Source organism: Gorilla gorilla, chromosome 17 (genome assembly GCF_029281585.2).
Source record: "Gorilla gorilla gorilla isolate KB3781 chromosome 17, NHGRI_mGorGor1-v2.1_pri, whole genome shotgun sequence".
Lineage (NCBI taxonomy): Eukaryota > Metazoa > Chordata > Mammalia > Primates > Hominidae > Gorilla > Gorilla gorilla.
The window spans coordinates 89,996,184-90,007,542 of record NC_073241.2 but is presented as its reverse complement, the minus strand read 5'-3'; the positions used below and the strand labels follow the sequence as shown (position 1 = coordinate 90,007,542).

Genomic DNA, 11,359 nt, shown 5'->3' with positions numbered 1-11,359 from the left:
ATTTCAAGGACTGTCAGAGACGATATTCTTTTAATTTATTTAGATATAGGAAAATGCTTTTTGAAAAGTTAAATTTGCCTCCTTCATGGGAAAAGTAAATGTGGAAAATTTGAGAATTTGTAGAAGTTAGGTTCAGATCTATTTAACAGACACAAAAGATTGCAAAAAAAAATTACCTGTAATTAAGGTAGAGGTTGCCATTTTCTCAGGGCAAAATATGGAAAACAGATTGTACCTCATTTAAAGCTTTGTCCAGTATATATGCGGATAATTAATGAAAGTATACGTATCGACCTGGAGAATGCCAGAGAAGAAAATGTGTTTCAGATGCAAGAACTATATATAAGGTTCAGATAATTAACAAATCTGAAGAAGAAAACCAAATTTGCTCCTCACTCTGATAAATGAAAAATGAACTAATGAATGGAAGCTAACCAAAGAATGAAAGAAATATCTGCTGTTCAAACACACCAGTAATAGTAAGAATGGGTAGAGTCCATGATAGCCACAGTCTCCTGATGCCAACTGGAAGGATCTCTAGAAAGGCTTTGAGAAGGGTTGAATGATAGGATGTTTATGCGTGGCTCTCTCCGTAAGGGCTTTAATGACCAAAAAGGTGAGCACCACAGACCAAAGAGACTCTGAGAGAGTTGGTGGAATGGGAGTAGAGATCACTGGTTATAAGAATGTTGGATAATTTGTGGGTCAAACTAAGTCCTAAATTTAGTTGAAACTGAGGTAATCATACAAACTTTTTAAGCTTATGTGTCAAATGACAGAAAATTATACATATACCACATACATTAATGTTGCATTTGGAATGTTTGAGTTTTCATGTTTTTTAGATGTGCCAATAGTCAGCAGTCAGCTTACCATCATTCTGAATAAATGCCAACAGGCAGAGTGGCTGGAAACAATGCCCAACTTTGGAGTAAAATTAATCTTGACACAATTGAGTGGGAGAGTGCTAAACTATTTTATAGTTATCATTTCAACCTAAATATCAATCAGAATTTTGAATACAACCTAGCCGTTATTTTCATGGCTTATCTTCAAGCTATTATTAGAAACCTACAAGCATTTAAACCTACATCACATTTCTTATTTTTTTCTTTTTTATGTTAATCTAAATAATAAACTTACTTTCATATATAATGTACATATTTCATATGTTAATACATAAGGTAAAGTGGTTTTGTGGAAGTTGATTAAACCTGGATTTGCAATGTATATGAAGTAGCAGAATTTTCTCCTTTTATTTAGAGAGTAACCTACCACCTGCTCTTAAAACGTCAACTGCCTTACACAATATCAACACATTGTTTTTTTAAATTTTTTCTCTAATACAATATTTTATTTCAACAAAATGCACTTTTGAAATTTTAAAATGTTTTACAGCACTTGAGACATTAAACGAACACAGCTTTTAGTAGCTGGTTATATGGAATTGACTATTGGAAATTTAAAGAATAGCCTATATCAAGTTGTAGTTAATATTTTTATTCTCACAAGCATTCTTTTACTATTTGTACAAAATGACTGGTAGAACTGTCATTTTCATCCAAACAGAATCAGTTGTCCACTTTAAGTAGTAATTGTCCACTAGCTTATTCAACACAGTTCTCAAAGTCGATTTGTCAGTTTTGTGACCCTGAGAATAGAACTCAGTATGGATGAAAAGAGAATATTTTGGTTTTATTTATTTAAATAGATGGTTACATCATTGTAACTGATTTAAGGAAATATCATGTTCTTAAACTCATATTGTTTTCAAGTATGATTTCATGAACTGCTTAGGTATTTATTGGAAGATATTAAAATCTTAAAGTTTTATATTTAAGATAGGTATATATTTTATATGGATTAGCGGTCTAGAGTCTTTATACTTAAGCATTCTGTAACAAAACATTAATAATTATTTTTTAAAGATTTTAAACAGAAAACTTCCTTAAGAACAATTTAACCACATTTTATTCATCATGATTAGGTAACAAACGAATGAGTCTACAAAAAGTGGTCATAGAAAGATGTATCTAAGTTAAGGTACATACATATGTTTATATTTAAATGTATATCTGGATATATATGCATATATATTTATATACACTGTGTATTTATGCATGTATTTACATACACACATTTGTGTGTGTGTGTGTGTGTGTGTATATATATATTTGTATTTGTAAAAAATCACCAGAGTACTGTCTTTACTTACAATTAGAAAAAGGAATATAATAAATTCATCGAGATTCATTTTATGGCCTAAGTGTGACATGGTTAAGGTGGTTAAATAATTTTAGAATACTATTCAGTTCAAAGTAAAATAGTAACACAATAGCTTCTGCTGTACACAGGGTTTAGTGAATAAATTAATATATAACCATTAAAACTTTGATTTCAAAGTAAAAATTTAAGAGCAATTTCACATATGACAGACTCACTGCACAGTTTTGCTTTTTTCCAGTTGTTTTTAACAAATACTTTATAAGAAAATAACTGTATTTTGGCTTTATTACACATGGAAGAATGCTGTATTATAAGGTAGTTATTATAAAATCTTGTGTATAACAAATGATTTCTACAACTAGACTCACAGTGTACAATAACACTGCTTTCACAGCATGGAGTCAATGAAATGTCCATAGCTTTTAGCAAAGATACATTTTAAAGCCACATACATCTAGTAATTATTAAGAAGAAAATATAATTTTTGCTCAAGTTGATCAGTGGTTCTGGGGAGTTCAAGTATACTGTTGAGAAGCTGCTAAAGTTATGACTTTTTTTCAGTTTTTAAAAACACAATGTACTTTAAAGAATTGCTTAGTAAGCAAACTTCCTTAGCATGCATAATCAACTAATTTAATTTTAGTCATTTTTAATTTTCACAAACCACTGTTTTATGAGTTGTGTAATTATCTAAACAATGTTTTGAAAGCATTTGAAACATCTAAAAGACAAAGGAATCCTTTAATATGTGAAATAACAACACAAACCGTGAATTTTATTACCACTAAAAAAATTCCTACGTTGCCTTTTTTAGGCTTTAGTTTAGCTAACAATCACCATACTCCTTAAATGCTTCATGTTTCCGATACAACTGGCAGGGGCCAGCATTGTGGGCAGTAAAAGTATTTACCAAGACAGTTGTGTGTAAAGAAAGGCAGGTTTATTAGAGAAAGTACCAAAATATGTTGTGAGAGTGCAATGGGCAGCACAGTAGAGAAGGGGCTGTCCGCAAGGAGACAGGGGCTGGAGGGAAGTTTTATAGGGTCATGCTGGAAGGGTTACATACAGATCAGTTACTGCTGCTGAGGCTGTATGTGGAGTGAGATATTTGGGAACAGGATGTTGTGCCAGCAAGTTGTTTGTGTTAGCCATCTCTCAGAACAATTGTTCCCCACCTGGTTCCACTTCCTTTTTGTTGCTTACTTGTTTTACCAGGACTCTACACTTTCTACCATTCTTTATTTATTTTTTATTTTTTTTGAGATGGGGTCTCACTCTGTCGCCAGGCTGGAGTGCAGTGGTGTGATCTTGGCTCACTGCAACCTCCACCTCCCTGGTTCAAGTGATTCTCCTGACTCAGCCACCAGAGTAGCTGGGACCATAGGCATGCACCATCACGCCCAGCTAATTTTTGTATTTTTAGTAGAGACGGGGTTTCACCATGTTGGCCAGGATGGTCTTGATCTCTTGACCTCGTGATGCACCCACCTTGGCCTCTCAAAGTGCTGGGGTTACAGGCAAGACAGATTCACTGAGATATAATTCACATATCATATTGTAAAATTCCTAGGAAGAAGCCCAACCTCAGCAAAACAAAAACCAGTTGGATTCAGAGATGCCTAAGTAGGAGATAAACTTTTGATGAATCCTCCTCATTACCATATTAAAAACCCAGCCCAAGGAGGAGCTTATTTACCATTTCTATCCACAGGACATATGTAGAAGCATAATCAGCAACTGCTGCACCTGCACTGTCTTTACTGACTTCTACATGCAATGATTCAGCTATTAGCCCAGTAAAAGCCCAGCTTCCACCTTTGTTTGGAGAGGTACTGCTTTGGGGAATTATTTCCATGTCCTCCTTACTTATTGCAAGTAATAAATTCTTGTTAAATCTTCCTTGGATGTGGTAATTGGGTGGACGAACGCACCCATTTTGTGAGTTATAGTACAATTTACCATTTGAAGTGTACAATTTAGTAGCTTTTAGTATATTCACTGATCTGATCAATCATTATAGTCACAGAAATTTTTTGCGGGAACAAGGAATTCATACATTATCACACACACGAATACTTCACATTCAAAATCTCAGAGCCTATCTTGAATGCCTGCATATTAAGTATGCTGAATACCACACTTTTTTTGCAAAGGATAACTTAAAGATTTTTAAATAAATCCAGTTTGGTATGCTGGAGCCAAAGTTGCACAAACAGGTAAAGGAAGACTATTCAAGACTATGGCAATACAAGAGAAAGTCCAAACTCAGTTTGAGCTCACTTCTGCTGAAACAAAGGGCTGGAGACTCTTTAAGAGGTGGAGTAGGAAGATTATAGGGCATCTATGTTTGCTGATTGGCGTTACTCAAATGAAAAATAAACATTTCCATACCTTCATGGCAGAAGGTAGTTTTACAACTTGGTGTCCACTGAAGTTAGGCTTCTCTCCTCTGACAGAAACTGGGAGATGAAGGAGCTATCTTCCCTTATGATTACATTTCAAAGGAATGGTCCCAAGTTCTTGAGAAAGTCCTGCGATATAAAACTGGCAAGAAAATTTTTAAAAGATTTATATCTCAAAGGGGCAGAAAAAGAACTCACATGTTTCATAACTTAAATGTAAGCAAAAGAAGGTCAGGCTAGAGACAGGAACATGCCTCTCTAAGGTTTAGTCAGTCTTGGGGGCACACCTGCAGGTCACCACCTTACTCAGAAATCTGGTGTAATAGGGTACTGTCCCCTTCAAGATGGAACTAAATAAATCACTGCTTAGCATTTTTTTTCTGTGAATAGTCCTCTGGGTTTGAATTCTCAGGACCAGGTACGACAGGTCAGAGCAGCTGATGACTTGCAGGTCAGTTGTTAATCTGGCAGATCAGATTCTTCTTTTCACTTCCAACTATCCAACCCCACCCACCACCCCCCAAACAGAATTATAGGTAGAGTCACTACATTTAGAAAATTGAGATGTTTGACTGAACTCTGACTTTGCTAATTGAAGTTTTGGCATCCACTGCAAAATTCATGTATCACTGCCTTGCCTTTTGCTGACATCTACTGGCACTTTCATGAAAATATACTGAATTTGGGCTATTTAAAAAAAATCACACTGGAAAAAGACAGTCAGATGTCCACTTCTAGCCTGACAGAGTGACAGGTACTGTTCTTGCCCTCCCGTCACGAGGGACTATAAAACCGGACAACATATGAGGCAATGGTTTTCTTGCATTGAACAAAAGGCAGTGCAAAACCATGCTCTTTAAGAGAAAACAGCGTATGAACCGCATTGATCACCCTTTCTGCCTGGGCACTTTCAGGGCACGTTGCCAGGAGGTGCAGCTCAAGTCAATGGGGTCTTGCTGAACTGAGATGACACAGTTGAAGCACTGACTGCTGAAGCAGCTGGGATTTGGGAAACTGGTATATCAGAGAAGAGGCAGTTGCACAGAGGGAGACTGGGGAAGTCTGAGTGTGGATTCTCAGCAGGTCTCCTGGGCTGGGTTGTGGGTGTGCTGGAAGAGATCCTGTGAGGCTTAACAGTAAGCTGTTGCTGTGAGGCTCCCAGGGACCATGACTCCCTGCCCAGGAAGAGTGAAGCAGCCCGGTTGAGCACCTTGGACATTCTATTTAGACTCCACAAAGGACAGGTTTTAAAACTAAGGATCAAGCTCCAAAATAAGGATATATGCCTAAGGATTAAGTTAGAAACTGAAATCGATTACCATAGTAAAGAATAAAACCAAGCCTGACAAGCTCAAATGTAACCCCAGTAACTGAGTGCCTGCCAGAAAAAAACTCAGCACCCTTAAACGGAGACGAGATGATCCATTCTCCTTATACTCCAAGGCCTTGAGGAATTCAAGTTAATTTATAAGGATTGAGGTTTAGAATGAAAAAAATATTTGAACCAGGGCTGATTTTACCCTCAATTAAAGTAATAGAATCTGCAAAGGATTGAGAGCCCATGATCTGCTCACCCAGTTGTCCAATCCCTGGTGGGGAATCCTGGGTCTTAAGTAACAATTTGAGTGAAGTGGAAAGTGAGTGGTATGCAAAGCACTTTAATTCTGCAAGGTATGGTACAGCTCAAGGTACAGTAATCCATGGGGGAATAAGGATGGTGCTATGAAAGGCCCAATGATGAAAGGAGCTTATGGAAATGTTGTATAGGAGGAGATTAAAGAATGGGTTGACTTCCAAATTGGGTTGCATTACAGATAACTGGAGTGATTACCCTGAAGTCTCAGCAGCTTTACTAAAATGCCATACTGGAATGGATATAATGAGTGAATGGTCATGTTGTCTTTATTCTTTACATCAGGGATATTGTCTAAGCCTGTTCTTTTCCTAGTTTTAATTGATCATGCTAAGTAACAACTTATCTGGAGGGTAGCAAGAGATCACTCCTCTGGTTAAGAGAATGGTTATAGTAAGAGTATTATTTCCCACTAAATTCCCCTTTAATAGTCCTATTTGGTCACTATGCAAAGCAGACATTCTGGAAGTTAAGAGTAGAGGGTTAAACAAGATGGTATCTTCATTTGCTTCAGCTGTATCGTATATAGAAAAGACTGTACAGGAAGGGTGAGAGAATCAACCAGGGACTGGCATGTCTCTACAGGCCTAGCTAATGCTTTCCTTTCCATACAGAATTGCAGTCTAGCCAGGCTCTGTTTGCAATGTTTTGAATGGAACCCAGTATACATTTGCTGTTTTCCCAAAGGGATATGTGAAGTTATGGGCATGTTGCCATAATTAGATGAGGATAAAGTTGGAAATGATAACCATTAAGGACCAGTTAGTGCATTACATTGAAGATGGCATGATAATTGCCTTCTTCTTGGAGGAATAAGCAAGGGGAGTTAAGAACTGTAGTTACTTATTCGACAAATAAAGGCTGACTGATAAATACAGCTCAAAGTCAAGGCCCATTGAAATTCCTGGAAATTACATAGGTTGGAACAAACAGGAACATTGTCATTTGTAGTTTAGGGCATGGACTACGGCTTTAAACTACAGACCTATTCTGACAGCTGTATTTTATAAATGATAAAAGTAATATTTAGACAGTGAAGTTTACAGAGATACTTGAAGGCCAAGGAGAGTCTAAAATTCAAGTTCTGTTACTACTAGTGTAGTAAATGAGTTTTCAATTTGTTTGTATTGTGAAATATTTCAATATCATGAAGAAAATATTTAAGAAATATCCATTCACCCATCATGCAGATAAATAATCCTTAATTTTTTCATATTTACTTAAGATTACTTAAAGAAATATAACATTCCATATGTTCTTAAAAATATCCTTTGAAATATTTACTCATTACTCACCCTCCTTCTCAAGAAGGAAATTGTTAATCCTAAAACTAATGTGTATCTTGCTGTCCACATTTTTACTTTTTTATTACGTATATGTGAGTTCTCACTTTCAGTTCTAGTCATCTAGAGATTTATTGATCTACTATTGTGCCAATATCCCAGTATCTGGATTACTTGAGTTTTATGGTAAATTTTATTATTGTATAGGGCAAGTTATTCTTCTTTATACTTCAAAATGACTTGACTATTTCTGGTAGCTCCTTTGTAAGAAGTTTGAAATCAAATTGTAAAGTTTCAAAAAGTAAACTGAAAACACCTGTTGATAATTTGATTGAAATTGCTTTGAATTTCTAGGTTGATTAAAGGAACACTCTATTGTAGATATTGAGTCTTGTTTTAGTTGAGCATAATCTGCTAACTATGATTTGAATTATATGCCTCAATGTCCACACAGGAGTGTGATATTAATTATAATTTTATATTACTGTTTTTATTTTTATTTTTATTTTTTTGATATAGTCTCACTCTGTCACCAAGGCTGCAGTGCAGTGGTGCCATCTCGGCTTACTGCAGCCTCCATCTCTGGGGTTCAAGCAATTCTCCCGTCTCAGCCTCCCAAGTAGCTGGGACTACGGGCACCTGCCACCACGCCTTGCTAACTTTTGTATTTTTTTTTCAGTAGAAATGGGGTTTCACCCTGTTGGTCAGGCTGGTCTCAAACTCCTGACCTCGGGTGATCCACCCGCCTTGGCCTCCCAAAGTGCTGGAATTAAAGGCGTGAGCCACCGTGCCTGGCCTTATTCTGGGTTTATTGAAACAGAATAGATACCTAAAATGGATTGCAAGATTTCTTTTTTTACATGCTGTTTTAAAGTATAGTTTCTATCAAGTTGGGATTATCTCTTCCTTCAGGGTGTGTAAAACGCATCTGTAAAACCACCATGACCTGATATATGTTCCTCTTGGCAGGGCAATAAAGTTACTTAATCAACTTCTGTGATTTTTTATTGAAAATTGCACTGAATGCTAAATGTCCACCTTTAAAGTGAACAAGTATAGTAATGGTAACTCACACTAAAACAAAACATACTTCTGATAGCCATTATTTTTCTGTTTGGAACAATTTTAAAGTTTTTCTTTTGTCACTAAAATAGGAATGTACCTATACAGAGGCTCAAAATAGGCCATCTTTTTAAATAAAAAGACAATGATTCACAAAGGACTATGAATCGAACATGTAACTAGTTGATACAAATCTAATAGGATTTGTTAAAATCAATCACATCTAATACCTCTGAAGTGTTGTTGTGTAAAGTACCACGTGAAGAAAAGAAGGTTTTATTAATGTCTAAAAAAAGTGGGTTTGTTTATAGACAATCTGACAAGTTTCCATAAAAAGTGTTTCCTGAGGCATAAGGAAATGCAACATTATTCTTCTTGAACCCTTTTAGCTCAAGACTTTCCACTCAGTAAAATAGCAGAAGATCTGAAACTGAGAAAGTATATGTGAGTGCAAACAGCTTGTGAAACTTAATACTTTTTTTTCGCATCATCAGAAGGTTTTACTGAACTTAAACCAACTTGCCTGCTCAGTATGCAGTTCAGGTGTGAGAGACTTCTCTGTACGGAAGCCTGTACTGTCTTCAATCCTATGCGTGCAAGTGTCTACCACAGGCAAACAGTTTTCTCCCCATTTTGTAGTCATGTGATCTTCCTCTTAGCAAAAAGCGGTAACCAGCCCCTGTAGACCAATGGAGATTTCCTCTTAGTATTTTTTATTTTGATGTTTGAACTCTTGATGCAACATTCTAGAGCAGGGTGTTCAGGACCTGCTGTGGCCAAAGGACTGATGAAGGAAAAAGCGCCATTTATTCTTGGTGATTAAGGTGAAAAACTTAACACACAATGACAGAAGTAGGTCGTCAATAAATCACATCCTAGTCTTTCAGCGCTTCTGTAAGCAGACGACATCCAATTTTCTAGCTCTTGTAGTTTTAACACTGCAACATCAATAATGCATAGGTCCAGAATCAGTTAAAAAGACCGTCAGATTCTTTTTCTCTGAGTTCATCAATTTTTCACTGTCTCTTGGCCGCAAGTGTATCTGAATGATTACCTTCCGGCATTCTCTGCTATTGTTCGTTGGGGTGCTCTGGATTGTCCCCATGTTTTGTGGGCTGGTTGGGAGAGGGAGCTTGGGAAGGATGTGCCACTGTGGGGAGGTTGTGAGTCACTGGGATGCCTCCAGGGATGATCCCTTCCGTGGCTGCGGGAAGTCCTCCTGGAGCCACGCCCACGATGCCTGGCAGATATCTGTATGTGGCACCATTAAGCTCGGGATGAATTGCTTGCTGGTCTATTACTGACCAAGGAGCTGATGTGACAAAGAATTCCTTGTTCATACAGTTTCTTAAGCTTTCTGGGATGCGACCTGTGATGGTTCGTCGGATCTCGGGGGCAGCCGCCTCCCTCATCTCCAGGGACACCTGGATGGGGGGCAGCGTGAGGAGTGCAGACGAGATTCCGGGCATCCTTCAAGGAACCCTGAGCAAAGCTAAAGGGCTCTGACTGGGGTACGTCGAGAGCTGCCCTCTTATCTTGTCATCATTGAGGGCCTGTGCTAAGGCTTTCTCGTCCACCAGGGCACCACGGGCTGCGTTCACAAGGAATGCTCCCTGACTCATCTAGTTTATAGTCATAGTCATTGATGTGGTGGTGGTTATGTTTGTTGAGCTTGCAGTGCAAAGAGATGCAGTCGCTTTGACACAGCAAATCCTGCAGGCTGTAGAGCCTCTGCACGCTCAGGGACCGCTCTATCCCATCCTGCAAGTAAGGATCATAAAATATGACGCTGAATCCAAAGGCCTCGGCTCGAACTGGAACGGCTAGCCCCGTGCTACCAAAGCCAATGAGGCCCCAGCGTCTCCCCACCGATGTGAGCCCCTCCCAAGGCCACCTCTCGGATCTGACCCATGCTGTAACACACGTGCCTTCTGGCCATGCCTGGCACAGCCACGTGTTCCTCCGGTACAGACTGAGGATGTGGCAGATGGTTGAGTTGGCTGTCTCTTCCACAGCCGCGGACGGGATGTTGCACACAGCAATCTCAAGCTCTCAGGCAGCCTTGATGTCCACATTGTCGTAGCCACTGCCTATGCGCACGATCGCTCCCAGGGCCTTGAACTTCTCCAGGTCCGCCCTGGCGAGGGTGATGGTGTGGTACCTCATGGCGCCCAGGGCTTCATGTAAAATCTTCTCGTGGATCTCCTGCGTGGAGTGTGTATCACAGAAGGCCATGGTGGCCAGGTCCTTTGGGATGGGCATCTCCACGGTGCAGTTGCGCAGTCCAGCAGTGCCACCCGGGGCGGTGGTGGAGTGCAGGGGGCCGTTCATGACCTGGGGGAGGATACTTTCACAAATTCGGTGCACTCGCTGTCTCTTAACTTTGTGCTTATCCACACGGGCCATTCTTCATGGAACTTTGCAGCTCTCAGATCAAAAGGCAAAGTAGTCCTCTAAGAACCTGGGGAACTCGCAGGAGTCTGCACGCATGACGCCACTATGAACCCAATATAAATCTGTCCACAAACTCTATAGTTTACACGATGGGCTGTCCGTCTTTTTAAACAAATATGGCTTCATTCATTCAAAACCGTTTAAAATGATGAAACCCGTTTGCTTGCAACTCGGCCACCATCGCTCATTCAATTAACTAACCTCACCACCACCCCAGGTCTGGAGCGCCCGGAGTCCGCGACTGCTGGGGGTGGAGGCAGCTCTGGCCCGGTGCTGCCAGGTCCCTGCCCCTGCTCCGA

At 39.2% G+C, this 11,359-nt stretch overlaps 1 pseudogene; it reads right to left on the bottom strand.

Moving 5' to 3' along the window:
- Positions 1-9,676: 9,676 nt before the first annotated feature.
- Positions 9,677-11,012, bottom strand: LOC101153491 (C-terminal-binding protein 2-like; annotated as a pseudogene).
- Between the last annotated feature and the right edge of the window lie 347 nt (positions 11,013-11,359).